This window comes from Uranotaenia lowii, chromosome 2 (genome assembly GCF_029784155.1).
Source record: "Uranotaenia lowii strain MFRU-FL chromosome 2, ASM2978415v1, whole genome shotgun sequence".
NCBI classification, from domain to species: Eukaryota; Metazoa; Arthropoda; class Insecta; order Diptera; family Culicidae; genus Uranotaenia; species Uranotaenia lowii.
In genome coordinates, this window is record NC_073692.1 from 3443798 (window position 1) to 3465497 (window position 21700).

Below are 21700 nucleotides of genomic sequence, written 5' to 3' on the forward strand. Positions count from 1 at the left end.
TCTTACATGTCAGCAAAAACGGTGTTTAGCTTGATTTTAGTAAAATGATAATTGATTTTGATAAATTTTAGTGAATTTTAAATTTGTTGGACGCTTTTCTTTTAACAGCAGCCGTCTTTTCCGCCGCAAAGAAAAAAATCAGTACGATTTTGGTGCCAGCGGAATTTTAAGTCTCAAAGTGGACGACAAAATTGGAGCCAAATTGCCCTTGAAAGCACACAGGTGAGAAAAAATCTCGACACACACAGATTTTCCGGCTTTGACAAGAGAAATCCTCTATTTTTTTATACCAGATTGCCTTTGCCAGCAAACACAACACCAATGCGAAAGTGTCTACGGCAGGCATGTCAAACTCGTTTAGGTGTGCGGGCCGCATTACAAATTTTCTATGACGTAGAGGGCCGCAGCCAAAATCAGTTAGAAAACATAACATATTAGTTTAGCGGAGATTTGTATACAATACAATGGAATATAGTTATAAGTAAACTGGGAATGAAATTTTGCGTTAATTTTTTTTCTAAACATTTTCATGTTTAACATTCTTATATTATAATGCATTATATCTATTGTCCTGATGCTTGACATCTTTTCTGAAATACTAGTTTATTAATAACAGGTTGAAGTTAATTTGTCATTGACACTTTCATTATTGATGATAAATTTGTATCAGACAATCTCGAACGATGAGAAGATTTTGTAACTTTCATTATGGAAAAAACTGCTCACATAGATAGGTACTTTCAAACATAGCAAGAATTGTAGCAACAAATTTCCGTAACTTAACGTAGCGTTCAGGCAAATAGCTGTAAAATTTTGGTACAGCCACTTCAATGTATTTCGCTTTGAATAAAGAATCGCACTTCAGTTCTATCAACTATAAATTATCAGCAGCATTTTCAGGAGCAAACAAAACTGGAGACACAAACAACGAAAATTCTTGCTCGTGGTCGTATGAATTAAAGTCAAGAAAACGGCTTTTGAATGCATCTAGGAACGATTCTAGGTGAAGTACGTATTTACCAAATGATGCAGCCTCATTTGATCTTTTCAGTTCTTGACACGTAGAGAAGTGCACAAGGATTTCTTTGGAAATTTGGTTGATCTATAACCGTAACTTCGCTTGAAAGTTTTTACATCATCACAAGCAGTTATCATATTTTTTTTCTTTTCTTGAAGTTTTAAGTTCAAATCTTAAAATGCCAAATCGTGAACCCAGCCGTCTGCTTGAAAATGTTCAACAGGTTCACCTTTCATTTCCAAAAATAATATTATTTCCTCTCGTAGCAAAAAAAAACACTCCTTTTAATATTTTGTGGCAGGAAAGCCAGCGTACTTCTGTGTAGTAAGGGAAACACAATCGAATTCATGTTAAATGTCTTCCAAAAATGTTAAAAATTGGCGATGATTCAAGCCACAGGAACGGATAAAATTTATAGTATCTAAACTGGTTTTACACATTTCGAAACTTTATTTGCTTTGCGCATAATGCCTCTTGGTGAATAATACATTGAAAATGAGCAAATTTGAAATTGCTATCGCTCTCCCTTATTTTCGCAAACAGTTTTGCACCATTAGTTGTATTAAAATCTTTATTCAGTGCTTATTTCAGATTTTAATAATTTTATCTTCATATTTTTTTGAACGGACAAACACTACAACTTCCCAAAAAGTATATGGAAAATTGCACAACAAAGAAACTTTGAATCGTGCTATCTCGAAAATAGCTTTTGTGCACTTATAACCCGAGCAGACTTTTATGGCAAAATAAAACCTTATTTTGCTATCATGCCTTGAAAGTAAAATGAGGTATCATTTTGCCCGAATAAAGGTGGTACAATGCCAAAATTTGGGTCTCACTTTTCATATACGGATACCTCGATAATCCCAAGTGTAGGTTTCACTGAAACCTCAATGATGCCTTGTTTAGCCAACATTTTCATACGAGTTTTGAGGGCATAATGATGCCACTTTAAGGTATAATTTACTGCCAAAATTTGGCATCGTTGTGCTTTCAAAATTCCTCTAAAAAATGATGGCCAAACGAGGTATCAAAATGATGTTTTCTGCGAAATCAAAATTTGGTAGAACTGTGCTGTCCGTATAAAAAAATGTGCGCCAATTTTTTTATTGCACCATCTTTTTCGGGAACAATTATCTATACCAAATTTTGCAAAAAAGGCATGATAGCTCAAACACTAATTCCAATATTTCCAATGGTTTACTCCAACCGACTGCACTTATGGTTGCATAGATTAAGGCGATTTTCTCACCTTCACTAAAGCATTTAAAGTGATGGAAACATTCATAATACCTAGTTATAACTATATTGTTTAATTACATGGAAAGAAAAAGTTATATTCATTTAAAAGAAAACAGAATACGGTTCCATTTAGTGTAACGCCTAAATTTATATGAATCATACGAAAAATTTAGTATGAAATAAAGAATATGATGAAAAATTTTCTCACTTTCATGAATTCAAGTAGAATTAGCAATTACTGATGCCTTAGTAATAGTACGTTTCATAAACAAAGGCAATTTTGGCACTATCCTGAACGCTTCTGTTTAAACAACATAAAACAAACATTCAATTACGTGGTTTCAATAACATTGCAAAAAGTACGAGGTAAATTTAAAACAAATTACAATTTTTAATTTTATGTTTGTTTCTCGCTGCATATGCCTAAAGTTTCGCCCAATTGTTATGTTTTTGGTTTTGGATGTGCCTATACGAAAAAAAGCTAATGACGTCGTTTTGAAGAATAAAAAATATTCAATTATGGAAAAAACAATCTTGTGTCAGTTCCTTCGTTTGATTCAACCGATTCAACACACCAAAAGCATTAAAAATTCTCTATATCATTGCATGCATATAGGCGTTTAACAGTCGATGTGCGATTTTTCAAGGGGCCGTTCAAATATTACGCAATTACCCAAATTTCGACCCCACCTCCCCCTTATAACACATTCGTTTCAAAATTGCTATCTAAAACCTACAAAACGTAACAAGCTGTTATACCGTCCTCCACCTCCCTACTATAAGCGTTGCGTAATATTTGAATGGTCCATAATGTACGAAGACCTTAACTTATCAAACCAATATTTAATATTACCGTAAAGTTGACCGGTTTAGGCTAGCCTCAATAGTTGAAAAATTATCATCATTATTAAAATTACTTAAATATAGATAGCCCAAAGAGGGCAAAAGAGTATCAATTGTTCTCGTTCGAATTGAGATGATTCGAGTATCAGGTTTCATAGAAGTTTCAATCACTACTGTGGTGAAATTTACATACAATTATATAAGTCATGGTTTGTTCAGTATTTGCTATCCTATAACCAGGTATCACAATTTGTAACGTTCTCATCTATACTAACTATCCTAGCTTGGTCGAAGTTATGACCATTGATTTTGCTCTTCATGGAAATTCGAAAGTTTTAATTTTCAATCATGAGTAGAAAGGTAAAGAAGGTCATAGAAACATGAAGGCATTCAAAACTTATTTCAAACTTATCTATCACAAATGCATCGGATTGGTTCTAAACGTTTGCAAATTCAAAAAAGTCAATAACAGAAACAAAACGGAATTTTCGTTGTTGTTAAATAATACTTATAAATCTCAGGCGTGGTCCACGTTTTAAGGTTCATTCTAAAAATGATCAGAAACGGTGTAACACTTCACGAAATATTTATATAAGTCAAAAATAACTAACCTTATAAGATCTTTACACCAATATTTACGCGAAAGGTGAGGGTTATTAAGCTCGTACTTCTTTCTGAACAGGTAAATAATACCAACAAAGGCCTTTTGCCTCGAACATCAGCCGCGTTCTCAATCCTTGAAGCTAGCTTGGACCTTTATTTTTTGTTCGGATCACTTTTTGAAAGCCATGTTTCTGTTAAAGAAAAAAAGGAAGTTAATAGTGATTATGAAATGCAGGACATCACTCAGGATTGTATGAATTTGTTAATCATGGAGATTAATCTTACATCTGTTCACAGTTAGCTAAAACAATCCGCTTGTTGTTTTTGACAAACCTCCAGTTGGATATTGACAAATGGTTTTGCTGGAACCCGAAATATGCAGTGACGTCCCTGTAATAATGGTACCGGTGTACTGAATTTACCTCCAATTCCGTTGTTATTCTGAAACCACCTTGCCTGTGAATTTGCCAATCACACGATTGAATCGAGCTCCAAATCTCTTTGTCGACACATTTCTCAAACGGCAGTGTGCTCCTTCCAGTTTTCTGCAACCTTCCGAGTGGCTGTCCATCTTCACTGTTTACAAAGAAACTAAATGGTAGACCCATCTTAGATTAGATTGAATTCACATTAGCAGCATTTACTTACCTCCGCAAATATATCATCGGGCAGTGTTGATGCGAAAACTACCGGAAAACTTAGAATTTATTGCTGCACTGCAACTAGTAAACAAGAAACGTTTGTTTGTTTTTCTTTTATTTTGATTTTGTTCAATCACTGGTTGGATCAGTGACATCGGATGTATGCCTAGCCGTTCTGTTCAGTTTGGAGTATTAATATAGGTAAAAATTGAATTCTCTTAGGAAGATGCAGTGAAATGCAATAAAATAAAAATGTGATACATCGAAATTAAGGGTAGAAAAAATTGAACATTAAGATTTTTTATTAACAAATTATGCTTAAATGAAATACTTTCGATGGTTTTTCAATTATGTTGTCATTTTAATTTTGAAATAAAAATTATATTAAAATTCCGTAGCTTAACTAATTTTATGAAAAGCTTTTTCAATAAATAGAAAAAAGTTTAACTTTATAATCAATGTTTAATTTAAAAAAATAAATCTAACCTAACTAATTCAAATTCATACAATTGAGGAAGTTTCTGATTTTTTTTCTGAATTAAACATTGCATGGCAAGGCAATTTAATGTATTTTTATTGTATCCGATCTTTTCTGGCAACAAAAATCGTCATTGAATATTAAACTCATTCGGTTTCTGGTTCATATTTGTTTGGATGTAGTTAAAATATAAGCGACTCCATTTATTTTTTATTAAAGTTTTTAGCACACTAGATTGATTTTTATAATTAATTTTTATTTGGCATACGACAAAATAAGATTGAATAGAAGAATATAATAATTTTTTAATAATGCCTAATTTTAAAATAACTAAAAAATAAAACTAAATAATAAGCGCGTTATTCAAGTAACGAATAAATTTTTTGTTGGTTTTCAGCTTGATTTAAATTTAAACACCTCTAAAATTAAGATTTTTCATCACAGAAAATTGCATAACAAGTCATGCTTTCATACTGTACTCATTTTTTTGTTCTATGGAAATAAATGACCACAATGCCAGAATGACGCCTTGTTTAGCTTTTTAAGAAAAATCAACACCAAATAGTGCTATGATATTGCTATAAACGCTTCAATTTGGTGTTGGTATGCCATCATATTTCAACATATTGAAACCTTATTGCCATGCTCGGGATGATATCTTGCTGATGCCTAGTTTTGCTATGACCGAAAAATCAACACCAAATAATGCACACCCTATATTGATTACGTCTGAATTTTTCATTTGTTTTCAGCTCGATTTAAAATTTAACATTTTTATGAATCTGACTTTTCACCGTAGAAAATTTTTATACCAAATTATGCTATCAAAGTGATCTCACTTATCTGCTCTATTCAATAAACGAAACCTTAACGATACCTTTTTCAGCTATCCAAGAAAATTAGTCACCAAATAGTGCCATCATTTTGCTATCGATGCCTTACATTGGTGTCGATTTGCCTTCATCTTTCAGCATATTGATACTTTAATGAAACCTAATTTAGCCATCGGAAAAATTTTGATGCTAAATTATGCTATCATTTTGGCATTGATAACTCATTTTGGTTTCAGTTTGCCTACGGTTTGGGCATCAAAGTCTGCTCGGGAACCCTTTGGCTCTGAGGGTCTCATATGATGTGATAGCAATTGTTTACAAAAAACAGAACTTTATTTATTGACGTCAAGTATCAAATTTGAAATCGACCTCTTAATCCGAATAGAAGTCAAAAATATATCTGCGAAGAGCAGTTTATTGGTCGGATTATAGAATAAGATAATTTTATAAACAGTAGCTGAAGATATTTAAAAAAAACACAATTATTTTTTTTCATTTTACAGCATATCAAAAACTGCTCTAACAGATTTTTCGGATTTTATTTTTTTATTTCAGTGACCGATATGGTATTTAAAATGACTCTCAATTTACGAATAAAAAATATTGTTTACTAGTAGTGTTATAAAAAATGTATGCTGTTTATACTCACCCGAGCAGACTTTGATGCCTAAATCGATAGCAAACCGTAACCAAAATGAGCTATCAATACCAAAATGATAGCATAATTTACTATCATATTTTATCCGATTGCATAATACGGTTTCATTGAAGCATCAATTTGCAGAAAATCGATGGCAAACCAATACCAAAGTGAAGCATCAATGACAAAGGGATGGCACGATAAGGTATTGATTTTACTACGACTGCTGAAAAAGGCATCATTAAGGTTTCATTCACTTTTATGGATAAGAAAAGTTAGATCAAAATGATACCAAAATTAGGTAATAAATTTTCTGTGGTAGAAATATTTACATAATTTAGTTAGAAATTTGGAATGATAGCAAAATTTGGCATCATTAAGTTATCCTCTATTATCAAAATGTCAACGGGAAAAGAAAATTTTACAAAATTGAGTTTTGATTTATGTAATAGCAAAACGATTCCTCGTGGATTCGAAAAAAAATCCGAAACTTATATACCGTATCTGTACACAAAAAAGAATATTTTTGTTTGGTAGCTGACAAAATTTTCATTTAGTCAAAAAGCGCTGTCTGTATGTAATAAATTAATGAAAACAAATTATAAATTGGATGAAATATAACAACTAAATCAACATATAATTTTGAATTTAGAATAATCTAAATTCAGAATAAATTTATTATTGCATTTTGTATTTCGACAAAGCAAAGAAAAAATTTTCAGACCCGGTTCGATTTTAGCAACACCCCACACAGTAAACGAAAATTACCGAGTTCGGGAATTTTTTTTACCGAAATCCTAACATGTGTAAATCGTTAAACTGTTCGGTAATTTTTTCGGTAAAAAATAAACGAACATCGTTAAATGAAGAATCGATTTACCGATGTTCGTTTATTTTTTACCGAAAAAATTACCGAACAGTTTAACGATTTACACATGTTAGGATTTCGGTTAAAAAATTACCGAACTCGGTAATTTTTGTTTACTGTGCAGAACACTTTTTGTTGCCAAAATCGAAAGGTTCAATCTGCCGTGATGTACCAAAGTGTCGTATATCTAATATTTTTTTTGATAAAAAAAAATCACTACCAACATAAAATACAACTTCTTAATTTGCTCGATAATACATACATTGATTTTTGTGGGCTATGCATCAGTTGATCGATTTTTTTTGGTAGATGTCATATCGTGTAGCGCATATTTAATTACAAATATCAAACTTTCTTGAAGATAAGAACATAAAAATATTGAAAATCCACTTATCAATTACCACAAAAAATATATATGCAACCAGCACTACGATGAACTGACGCAGTGGGAATATGATCTAAGTTACCCATCACGGAAAATAATAAAAAGGTAAAATTTACCGAGATAGCCAAGGTAAACGATCGTGAAAGCCAAAAAGGTAGCTTCTACCTCTTCGAGGTGAAACTCACCTCACAGCGAGGTAAAATTTACCTGAATCGAGGTTGGAAAAAGGTACAATTCACCAAGGAAAAAGGTGAATCCAAAAAAGGTAAATCTTACCTCTTAGCGAGGTGAAATTCACCTGAATTGAGCTGAATAAAAAAGTATAATTCACCTAGAAAAAAGGTAAAACCAAATAAGGTAAAACTTACCTCGTAGCGAGGTGAAGTTGACCTGGATTGAGCTAAACAAAACGGTACAATTCTTCTCGAAAAAAAGTGACTATTCGCCGAACCCGTTTATTGAGGTTAAGCTGTTTTGTCATTCAGGAACAAGTTTTGTTTTGTGAATAATATGTGAAAATCGGAATAGAATGGTAAGTGTTTTCTTAGATATCATTTAGTTGTGCTGGTTCTCGTCATAATACATTGCTTTTGTTTCAGATCGACCCATAGAGCTTATAGGTGTATTCCACGTCATCCTCCAGCCGGATTAGCCGAACAGAGGAGGTCATGAATGTACGCAACGCAGGAGTATTCAGCGGCCATGGCGGCTCGGAAGAACGCGAAGCCGAATTACCAGTCCCTATTTATCTCCAATAAATATAATTTTTGATAGAATTTTGTATTTTTTTAATTCTTATTGAAGAAACCAATCAAACCAACCAGCATTTACCTTTTAAATCAGTAAAAGGGGAAAACGGTATTATTTACTATTTTGCTAGGTGAATGCGAAAAAGGTAAAATATACCTTTTTGCTAGGTGAATTGAAAAAAGGTATAATTTACCTTTTTGCTAGGTGAATGAAAAAAAGGTAAAATTTACCTCGAAAGAGGGGTGGAAAAAATTCGCCTCGCAAAAAGGTAAATTTTACCTTTTTTTTTATTTTCCGTGATCCATTATTTACCAATGTGATAGAAAGGGAGGTGACGAAGAAAAGCTTTACAAAGGTAGCAGTAAAGTTTAGTTTTCGTAAACATATTTTCCATGGAGTGGAGTCACTTCAGAGTCAGAAATTAAGATACAATAAACATTTTAGATACACAATTGCCTAAGCTTTCTGACAGCGACGCAGGTTTTATTCTTGTAGGTATTTTTTTCTTCTATCGAACGTTCAGTATTGTACCTGCACTTGCGCCACCTTGGTAGAGTGTATACAGGTTGTGTGTTTACATTCTTCATTTCGCTCCGCTGCGAATTTTGTTTGCTCCACAGTTAAGAACCATTTGATACGTGCTTGGAAAGATCGAAGAAGGAAACGGATACCTAGAACTACCCGAAAGGTGTCGGGAACTCGGCCTACGTTGCTTTCATTGCGCAACGGTGGCAGGAACGAGATTGCAACTTTCAAGGGAAATTGTTCATCGGAAACTGGATCGAGGGCAGCTTCCACAGGATCTAGGGTTAGTTGTCCTACCTTGGACCTATACCCCACTTTGGTCCTATTTGACAGAAAATTTTAAATAATTTTATCAATTCGCATCATTTAAAGCAACTTATCCATAGCCATCAAATTTCAAACCTTTCTGCATCTTTGTACATCAATAAACTTCCTAAAAAGGTGTATAAATAACGAGTTTTGAAGGTTTTCAATTTTCACCATTTTTTCATGACTGAATATACAGCTCTAACAATGAAGTGTCATTCCAGGCAACCTTTTTGCATAAGCAAATATGCCTTTTTTAGCTAAACAATGTCATATTTTTCCATAAACATTTATTTATTTTGAAGATAGTGTATTCTTTTACCTATTTATTTCACAAAACCTACACTTTATACAGTGCAATCGCGAGCAAATATCTAATTAAAAACGGTCCAAATAGGCCCTCTGTTAAAAAATAAATTTCAATCTTGTTCCAAACTTAGACCTAACATAACCAACAAATGTATGCAGGTCTCATACACGGTCTCAAGTTCGAACTCATCATTGATGAACTAGAGCTTGAAATGTTAGATCATTGACGCACCACAAACTTGAGTTTGAACGGGCGATTAAAATTGAAAATGTTATCAAATGTTCCCAACATAAAGTTCAACAAAGTTTATATACACTGCCGGCCAAAAGTTTCGAATCACCCGCTAAAAATCATGCAAATTTTGAACGTTTATATCTCAGCCGTCTTAGGACATATTGCAAATCTTCTGATCTCAATTTTAATAATTAAAAGCACATTCTCAAATTTTTGCACAAATTTTTTTATATTGTGTTTTGAGGGCTAACGCAACTCAAATTTTAAAATTTTGTCCGTTCTATCCCGAGATGATCGGCTTTGAATATTGAGTGCGATTTTTCGAAAATTGTCTAACTTTAATCCTTGTCGCATAAAGCATCCAATGCGAAGATAATAGTTGTCTCAAAGATCTCGACCTAAGATGCTTTTTCTCACCACGCTGGTACTTTCCCTTCTTTTAAGATTGAAGATGAACCCGGAAGCAGATTTAAAGATATATCATATCTCCTAGTACAATTATCCACTTTTTGGGAAGCTCCTCCGCAGTCTAATAAATACAAATTCTGTTATTTATTGAGCGAAACATTTAAATATCTGCCACGACTTGGGTTATCTAAAAGGAAAATTTTAATTCAAGTATGAAAAATAAAGTCGGCAGAACAAAAAATGTAACCAATTTTCAAAGAGTCAAACTTTTTCTGACTCGTCGAACGCAATTTTGAGTTTAAATTTGTCACCGTGTAGATTCTCCAAGCTAAACATAGAACTTTTTTCGAAAGGGCGAGAATAGCGATATATGATTTTTCTTAAACTTTGTTTTTTTATGCTCTGTACAGTAATGTTCTTTTCCCGACAAAATTAACTTGAAACTACCAAACCAAATTCTTGCCAACATTTTTTGGATACCCCTTTTAGAAATAATAAGCCCGAATAAAAACAAACGTAACCTAGTTTGCCGAGTGAAAGTATACTTTCGGAAGATTCTCGATTCATCAATTGAAAACGGTTAGTTTTGTTGTAAATATGTGAGTTTACATAATCTAACCTACGTGATTTCAGTCGTACTATAACCAAACAACCGGATTATGACGAATCTGGAGATCTACTTTTAACCGCAACATCCAGAAAACTAGAAAAATTGAAGGTATGAATCGGCATTGTCCAGTCGGCTTTAAAACGGAAATACAAAACAATCCGACAAAGGAAGCGTAAACAATGTTCTGCTTAGAAGAAGGCCAGAAGTTGGTCAACTGGAGGGCTATTGGAAAAGGCCGTTTACTGACAACATTGCAGGTAGGTGATTAGAACTCTAAGCAACTAAAGTGCTTTGAATCAAATCAACCATAAGAAATAAAGTTTTAAGCAAATTGTTGTTTTTAATCGTGATTCGAATCCTTTTCTTACTTACAGTTCTGAAATTTTACCAATCTCAGAATTATTAGTAAGAAAGGAATTTAAATAACAACAATTTGCTCAAAATTTAAGTCAATTTGTTTTTTTTTAAGTTTTTAATACTTAACTTTTCAGGTCGAAAATGGAAAGAAAAAAGGCTTCTGATATACTGCGAGCATTACGAATCAGTCACTTCAACCAGCGCCGTCTAACAGCGAATCTAAAATACGAATGCGGTTTAACAAATTTAACAACACTATTATGGACACTATTCGGAAGATTCTAAAAGTCTGATGGAATTGGTTTAGATTGTGTTAAGTTATTGTTCCATTAATCTGCCGAAACTTTGATTCGGTAACAAGAGATGGAAAACCCAACACACAACCGTTTGTTCTTGGTTTTTAGGCTGCATGTGTAATATTATAGAATTACAAATGAAAAAATTGAACAATTTATTTGTACCAATAACAAGATAAATTTAGCTTAAAATACAGAAAATTGTTAAAAATTCAATGAAAATATTAAAACGTCTGGATTAAAAAAAATTGGAAAATAGATTGAAAGAAAAATAAAAATCCGAGAGACTAATGAGGTTTCAAAAAGTAAAATTACATAACACACTTATCCTTACAAAAAGTAGTTTTGTTAAATAAACTATTGGAATTGAAAAATAACCATTGTATCTTAATATTCTGTTTACATTTGAAATAGATACTCGAAAACTCAAAAAAAAATATATGAATCATCTCTATACTTCACATCTGAAGACAGTTCTGATTATTATATTTTGTATCCCTGTTAAAAGTAAATTTTTCGTTTTACATTATATATTTGAAAAACCATCCTTTCCCTCTTTGGACATAGGCCTAATATAGGATATCAGTCTTAGAACTAATACTAGAACAATGGGTCCAAACTAGGATTTTCACATTCATCAAAATTTTGCGATTTTCTTAAAAAATACGCATCGACAGGTCAAAACAAGATATTGAATCGAAAGAAGAGATTAGAAACTGTCCTAGAAAAGAACAAGAACAAAAAAAACTTGAATTTTTCGATGGGAATAACATCGGTTATAAAAAAGCATCGCTTAATGGGTCGAAAGTAGGGCAACTAACCCTAGAAGTGCGACGGCTGCTCAGGATGGAATGTATGCTTGATAATGCAATTGGTAGGTGGACTGGCATGAATCAATCTGCAGTTAAAAGTACGTATTTTTTTCTTTATCAAAGTTAAAGGTTAAATCATATTTTAGACTTAAGTCATGATTCTAAGCGTAGTTTCAGTTTTTCTGTAACAGACAAACGTACTATGCTTATTCTTGTTCACTTGAGCTTAACTCGAACTTAGCAACGCTTGCACTATTCAGGATGGTGCAACAAGCCGCATAGCTATCATTTTGCCTTGTTACTTGAGTCTACTTCCAGGACCAAATGGCACAGCTACAATTCAACGCCTTAATGTATCCAATACTAGCCTTTTTTATAGAGCGAAACAAATATTTTCTTCAATTTTGCAACAACCCAAATAATTTTTAGGGCACTTAACTTTTAAATCAACAATACATGTATTTTCCAAATAATGAAAATGAGTGTTAGACCATTGATTCAGATTAAGATTAAGAATTTTTTACCATTTTTATGGCATTCGCGACTTTATATCAACTTTGCAGTTGGCGGAGAGTTATTGAAAAACTTATCCGGTACAACTGTGTTCGATGTCGGCTAAGGAAGCAACAGACTTGCCAACTGAGATTTATCACAAGCCCATTAAGAATTTCGTTAATATAATTTAGCATAGTGATTTGAAACTTTTAAAATCATGCAATAAGATAAAATTGTAACCAATAAGTTGTTCTATGTTTAGTTAGAATATGGTTGGACTCCATATGATTTTGTAAACACAATCCCGAATTACTTTCCAGTTGAATACAACATTTACTTTTAAAAAATTAAACAAACAAGTCTGTTTTTGTGTTGTTTAAAAGCTACGGAATGTTAACGCTAAATATAAGATAAAGCAGAAATTTGAAAGCTAGGTTCTGATAAATTATTTAAATTTGTCATGTGTCTCGTGTAGCTTTATATTTTCTTGAATTTTCATATAAAATGTTATTATATTGCTTAAGTAAGGGCAGATTTTGTTATGCATCAACATTTATCTCACATGGTTAGTAAAACTCTTAAAATGGGTTGCATAATTTAAGGGGGTTTTTAATAACACATCAATCCAATGCTTGAAAGAAAAAGAAGAAAATTCGGACACATTTCATCTGAAATCATATAATTAAAAATTGAACTGCTACCGTTAGTTTTTCAATATAGACTTGAGATAATCCGTTTCGCTACGATGATTTAATAAAATAATTTCTATTGTAACTAACCTTAGTTTTGCGAAAATTTGTACTATATGATTTATTTATAATTTTGAAGTCGATTCACAAATTGTATGAAAAAATACCAAAATTGTAATTGTTGATTTATTTACACTTTTCGACACAGGCCTTTTCAACAGGTCAAGGAAATATGTTTGTATAGTTATGCGTTTCCATGTAATGTAATGTATCGGTATAGTAAACCATCAAACCATGTTTGTCGATGCGATGTTTTTGTATGTGGGATAGTTTAGCAAGTTGTGGCAATGTACGTCTTGTGCAATTGAAATAACGTTTTTGTAATAAGAATAAATGTCCAAGCAGACGGAATCACTAATATTTATCTTCAATATGATAAGGTAAAAAAAATTAAAAAATTGTTTTGACTTAAAATTCCCAACTTTTAGTACTTTTTTTTCAAATTTAAATATGAGTGTATTGTAGATATCAATCTAATATAAACTACTTGATTTCGATGCGATTTGTACTACCTCTGGAAGCATAATTGTCACATGTTACATTTTGATATGTGAACTATATTGGTGTCTACCGCCTCGTAGCGATGGATATTTTGATTTTATTTAATAAGAATATGTTTATTAGATGAACTCGATGTTTCTATCAAAAATTGCCTAACAGAAAAATTTGAAATAAGGCTTCTAGAAAAAGTAAGGAAATTTCAGAATATCACATGTGACAATTATGCTTCCAATGGCAGTGTAACGCTTAACAACTGCTAAAAGTAGACGAACAAGGAAAAAAATATCTAACTCTTGCATGACAATAATAATATTGATGGAACATTTACAAAGTATAAATGTTATTACTATTTAAATTAAAGCAAAAGCTAATGCAACAAACTGAACAATTGAAATTCCGTTTTTACAGATTGGCAAAGAAGTGTTAAAATTTATGATAAAAATTTTTATTTAATAATTCATTTCCCCAACATCAGATTGGGATCTCAGGATTTTAGGTTTTAGTCAGAGTGTTAGTATGAGGGTGTTGGTTGAGTGTGAATGTTAGAGGAGGTTTTTTTTATCGTAGGTAGGTACGTAGGTAGGTAGGTCAGAGTAGGGGGAAGTGTTCCTATATGCGCATATTGGGTAATATGCGCATACAGCCGATTGACGATATGGCTGGAGATTCATCATATCTAATTAGTGCAGTTTGAGAATAATACGCTTTTAACACATGGCATAAAAAAATTAAATTATTATATAAAGTCGAAAAAATTTAAAAATTCAAACAAGATTTTTGTCAGTTTTGTTATAATATATTGAACTTTAATTATTGTGCATACAGATTCTGTGAACAAAAATTTTAGTGGTTTTTCTTTCTTATTCATCTGGAAATCGGAAATTCAACAAATCGAAGCTTTTGGCAAAGTTGTAAATGATAAGATATTGGAATAAGAGACAGGTTCTGAATGCCCATATCAAGGCAGGTTAAATGCCAATATCAAGAAAAATAGATTGGTCTTATAAATTTTTTACTTTCTATCATTTAAACATGAAATCTACGCTCAAATCACGATCTTACAGCGAAAAAAGAAGAACTTCCTACTGATCCGATAAAAATACAATATGGACAAAATATTACCCTGAAATATGGCCATATGGCATACTTAACTATGTTTCATGCAAAAGAACTAGTGATGTAAAAAATTTCACCAAAATTTCGGCCTTGACGTATGGTTAACATCCGTTTCTACCATTTTCAATTAAATAATATCAAAATTTTGCAAGTGGTAATGAAATATAGCTAAAAACATAAATATGCGCATTTAGCCCGCCAGTTTCGGAAATCGGCTATTTAGACTTCTTTTATTATAAAATTATTTTCACAAAAACTGTAAGAGATTTTAACAGAAAAATTTCACTAACGTATATAAAACAGATGTCCGCTCATGTGCATATTACTTTCAGACTCCTATCTTTTGGAGTATAGGAGAAAATGAGTGCTTTCCTTAATATGCGCATATAGCCTTCCTCTCCCCTACATATTAGACTTTTTAATCAATGCATTGTTTACACAAAGGCGTAATTGTTATTATTTTCATTAGAATCTAACCGATACTGATTCTAAGGTTGAACATAATAAGTTAAGGATAAAACGATAAAAAATTTGCTATCATGCCTTGTTAGCGAAATTTGGATTATTTTCTTAAAAGTTTCATATGCTGAAAGCACAGATAAGCCATGTTTAGGCATCCTTTCTATAAAGATTTCCATGGTGGCTGAATTCAAAGGAATCATCGTTTTTTTTTAATGGTAGTTTCATTCAGCTAAGAGATTCTTCAAACCTTTTTGAATACAAGTGACTCTAGAAGCAATCAAAAACATTTATGTAAAACTACCTCTTCTCATGCTCATGTAGGTTTACAATTGGGATGGCGAGGTCTGCTTATTTTTGAATATGCTTATTTATCAGAAAAAATTTGGCGTTCAGCTGGTTGGAGTTGGAAGAAGGTTTTATTTCCAACCAAAACGCTTTTAAAATTGTACCTTTTAAGAATTTTTCTATCTTTTTTAGATGCTTAACTGATTGTTTAAAATCGCCTTCATTTATACAACCATAGTGCTGGTATTTATAACACATGGCGATTATTTCTGGAGTCGCGTTTGAAAAGACGATATTCATACACAGCTTATTGTAACGCCTAAATGTATACATTACATCGTTGTTTGGCTTTTGTTGGAGTAACTATTCGATGGTTAAAATTTATTTTGCTATCATGCCTTTTTAGCGAAATTCGGTATAATTGTTCCGAATAATGGTGCTACAATACCAAAATATGGCGCTCGTTTTCCATATACGGATAGCACAGTTCTGCCAAATTTTGGTTTCACTGAATGTATTTTGACACCTCGTTTAGGCATCCTTTTGAAAAAATTTTTGAAATCACAACGATGCCAAATTTTGGCAACAAATTATACCTCAAAGTGGCATCATTGTGCCCTCAAATCTCGTTTAAGGACGTTGGCTAAACAAGGTATCATTAAGGTTTCAGTGAAACCTGCACTTGGTATAATCGAAGTATCCATATATGAAAAGTGAGACCCAAATTTTGGCATTGTACCACCTTTATTCGGGCAAAATGATACCTCATTTTACTTTCAAGGCATGATAGCAAAATTAGGTATAAATTTGCCATAAAAGTCTGCTCGGGCACGTATTCGGATAGGTTTGAGAAAATAAGAAGACTTCAGCGGTGGTAGGTATGTGTTTTTGTTCAATTCCGGTGCAACCAACACACTTACCGCAAAATTAACTGAACGTTAGACAAGTGGTCACTGAAATAAAATTGTTCAGAGCTACAAATTTAATCACAGAAAATATTTGAATATTCAGGATGTGCTTTTTTACAATCAATAATGTTGATATTCAGGCTTACGTAAATCTTCGATTTAAAAAATATCACAATATGTCTGTTGTTCCTTCGGTAAAACAAAAATAATAGAACTAAGAATATTTACACACAATCTTATACGGAAGCGGGAATCACCTCAAACCACCAGAGAGGAAATTTGAACATCGAAAAACATTTGCATTAAGTTGAAAACGTTACATTCAACTTTAGTTTTTTGCAGTAATATTTTACATGAAAATCAGTGATGTTTTTTGTGACAATTTACGACGGGGCTACGCGGGCCCGATAGACCAAGGCCGCGGGCCGCATGCGGGCCGCAAACCCCCAGTTTGACATGCCTGGTCTACGGCGTCTACGGAGAAGTAGCAAACTTTGGAATCGTCATAAATCTTTTAAAAAAATCGGAAAAATATAAAATTTGGAACATATTACTAAAACCACAAGATACATAATCTGTAGAAAAAGCATGCTCTGTGGAAAAAGTCCCGATATGTCAATATGACCCGAGAGTTTGTGCACGTTCCTCTGATGACATATGTTAAATTTATTCTAGTTGATGCAACTAATTCGAACGTCTGGATTATGCTCCGAACGAAAAAAAAACCGAAAAAGAAACCGCTTTGGGGTATTGAAATTATTTTATAATTTTTGAAATTGTGAAAAATATTTTTTTTTTTTCAACCATACATAAAAATTGAGGCTCACATGGAAGTATCGACCGCTAGCCTGGAAATTCCAAAAAAAAAACTTCTGGCTTTAAGTTTTTGCTTTGCAGCGTTGTATTTTATTCAAAGTTGAACCGATTTTTAAATTATAATTTGTGGTAACTTGATCATTATTTTCACTGAATACACGTATTTCTGTTATTCGTAATATGAGAATGAAAACAACCAAAATTTTATAGTTCTTGTACCCAGCTATAAGGATTATAAGGATGCGTGCATTTTCGATTTGATCATCGTGATTTCTCATAAATTTTCATCAAAACTACCCACTTTTTATATACCCAATGATAAATTAAAATCTTTACAATCGATTGATATGCTTTTTATAAAGTTTTTCAAAAATTTGTAGTAACCTTTTTCGAATTTACTAAAAGATGTCGGAATTCGACCAGATTTTCAAACGTTTTGTAGTAAGCTTAATGCAACCCACAACCCCCCCGAGAGAACTTAAATCGAACAAAATCCATTGATCTCCCGGTCGTGCTCTCGAAATCTGCCTTCCTATAGCAGACTAAAGGAATCGCCCGCATGGCTGATACGTAAGAATATTTTTACGTGATTCATAGCTAAGGCATTTACTTCAACAATTTGAATGGTTTTCAGCTTTTTGAAGTTATAGGGTCCTAGTTCAGAAATAGTTTAATCTTTAATGCATAGTGTGGATTCAAAACGGCACTTAATTCAAATTATTTCGGAAACACGTGGATATTGTTATATTCACAACAATCAAAACCAATATTCAAAAGATTTAAGTCTAGACTGAAATATAAATACTTTTAATATCAAATTTTAATTTACATGTGAAATAATTATTTTTATTTTTATTAAAGACATTTTTCCATTCTTATGGCATTCATGCCTGTATGACATGTGAAATATAAGAGGAAATATTTATAAAAATACCTTAAATCAAAATTGGAACTCTTGGTTGAGTTATATGAATAAAAATAACAGCCGGGCCTGAAAAATACGATTTTTTTGGTTTTTATTCTCATATTACGAATAACAGTAATATTTGAGATACTATGTGTATTCAGTGAAAATGATGATCATATTATCAAAATAAAACTAAAATTTGAATTTTGAAAATCGGTTCAATTCAAAATGAGAGACAGCGCTGCTAAGAAAAAAATGTAAAAAAAAAATGTAACTCTTTGAAAAATGAGAATTTCATTTCCGGTAATTCCAGGATAGCTGCCAAAACTCCCATGTGACCCTAACATTGTTACATATGATTAAAAAGATTTATTTTTCACAATTTTATTCAATCAGGATCTTTAATTGAAAATTCTCATTCGAATGAAGAATTATGGATCGAACAGCGCCGTTGTTGGTGCAATGAAATCGTTCAGAAGGGTTGATAGCGATTTTGCGTTTTGAAATTATAAAGTTTTTCCCGGTTTTCCCCAGTTTTTTTCCCGGTTAAAAATGGTGATTTTTTTGGTATTTATTACATTCGTTTTTGAATATAAAATTATGATGTATAAAAAATCAATGTAAAGCCCTACAATTTCTAATAATATTGTTTCCTGGAACTTGTTAACCGGTATAAAATCATGACCAATACTTCGACGTTTTCCCGCATCAATTTCACAGCTTTTCATAATTTTTTAGAACGAATCCGACGAAATTGGCATCTATTCATTGTTTTGCTTCACAATTTCAACAAGTTCAGCAGACTCGATCTTCAAATATTCACTGCTTTAAGGTTCTTCTGAGCCACTATGAAATTTCCAGTTTAGAATTTGTACAGAATAGTAGAAATATGTATAGGAAATACTTCGAAATGTAATATTAAATTATCTTGTCTACATTAATTGGGATTTGTTTTAAAAAACTTAAAATCATCAGATTTCAGGGAAATATTTAATTAATTTATGAGTGCAGTTATATTTTTTATACAATTACCAAGACATGTTATAGAAAATGTTCTTCATACAAAACAATGAGGCAACTTCAGTAGTGCCCTATAGCCATTTGAACTTAAGATTCGTAAAAATATTAAAAATCTTGAATAAGACAGGGCTGAACTTAACACTAAACGTACCAGAGGCGATCAAATGACGGTTTTTGAACTTTGAATGATGATTACACCTTATATAATTTTTTTTTCGCAAATTTAACGACAGGACTATTTTTATATTCAAAATGCAAGTATTTTTGCGTTTTTTAAATTTTTCTAAGTGTTGTGGTTTTCGAATAACGCATGTGGTATACCTATTCATACCGCGAGCGGTCAAATGACGGTTTTCACTTTTTTCGCTGAAACTTTCTTCTTTCTCAACCGATTTCTTTAAAATTTATAGTTTTAAAAAGCCTATAATGTGACTCAAATATGTTTCTCAGACAATTTTCAGCTACAATCAATTATTTTAATGTTATGTTAAGTCCAAAAAAAAATTTATGAAAAAACATGCTTCAGGAAAATTGCTATAAATCTGTTCATCAGTGCTCCAAAAAAAAATTATACTAAGTGCATGAGAAAGCTGAAGTTAGAAGCTATATGTTGCACATACGGAAATTTTTATCAAATTTATTTTAAGATCATAACCACAAAAAATGTAAAAAAGTTGTGTAAAACCCGTACTTTTTAATCAATCAACCGCCAAAGCTGTTCTTGTTACAGTAGAAAAATTTCAAAAAATGAATTGGAAAGTTGACGTAATTTGTCACATTTTGGCATCTTTAGATTTTTTAAAATACGAAATACATAATTTATGACGAATTTTCAAAGGTAGGTGTTTTTCAAACATTTCATCAATTCGGTTTTTTGATACAATTCCTACACCTAAATTCAGCTTTGCACTGGATTTCGAGTATGTTATCGTAAGGTTTAGGCAAAAAAATTATATGCAAAAGAAAGAAAATTTTATACCGGTTCTAGTGATGTAACTGCATTGGCAGTGCAATGCTTGACAAAAATATGATAAATAAAACAGTGAGGTAGTTTCTGAATTTTGAAAAGTCAGCACAAATTCTTGCTTGGCAGACGGGCGCAGTGGGTGGTAATATCTCAAAGCTATTTTGCACACGAAGACGGGTGAAAGGAAACGAAAAAACAAAGGAGCAATTGCTCAAATTTTCTGGTTTTACTTTCAGAAATATATTTATTACATTTTTGGCAAGCATAGCACCACCAATGTAGTTACGTCACTAGAACCGGTATGAAATTTTCTTTCTTTTGCATATAATTTTTTTGCCTAAACCTTACGATAACATACTCAAAATCCAGTGCAAAGCTGAATTTAGGTGTAGGAATTGTATTAAAAATCCGAATTGATGAAATGTTTGAAAAACAGCTACCTTTGAAAATTCGTCATAAATTATGTATTTCGTATTTTAAAAAATCTAAAGATGCCAATATGTTACAAATTACGTCAACTTTCCAATTCATTTTTTGAAATTTTTCTACTGTAACAGGAACAGCTTTGGCGGTTGATTGATTGAAAAGTACGGGTTTTACACAACTTTTTTACATTTTTTGTGGCCATGATCTTAAAATAAATTTGATAAAAATTTCGTATGTGCAACAAATAGCTTCTAACTTCAGCTTTCTCATGCACTTAGTAAAAATTTTTTCGAGCACTGATGAACAGATTTATAGCAATTTTCCTGAAGCATGTTTTTTCATAAAAAATTTCTTGGACTTAACATAACTTTAAAATAATTGATTGTAGCTGAAAATTGTCTGAGAAACATATTTGAGTCACATTATAGGCTTTTCAAAACTATAAATTTTAAAGAAATCGGTTGAGAAACAAGAAAGTTTTAGCGAAAAAAGTGAAAACCGTCATTTGACCGCTCGCGATATGAATAGGTATATACAAAGTGTCGGTATGTTTAAATAGTGTTAAATCGATTGAATGTAAGATATAATTTTATCATTAAAATGTCTCACGCTATTCCAAAATGTTTGCTTTTTGCATGAAATAGTTCAATGAAACAACCTATATGGAACATTGAATCGTTTGACACCAAAAACTAAACCAAATGATACAAATATAGTATTTCGTGTTTAGATTTTTAGATTATAAATGAATTATAAAATTATGAGAAGAGCTGGCAACTCTGCTAGTTAGAAGTTCCTTGGATCGAACGTGATAAAAATTAATACATTTTAGCGGATTTGAAACGTGAATGAAAGATAGGATTGTTCGGAACTGTAGTTAAAGTGCCTA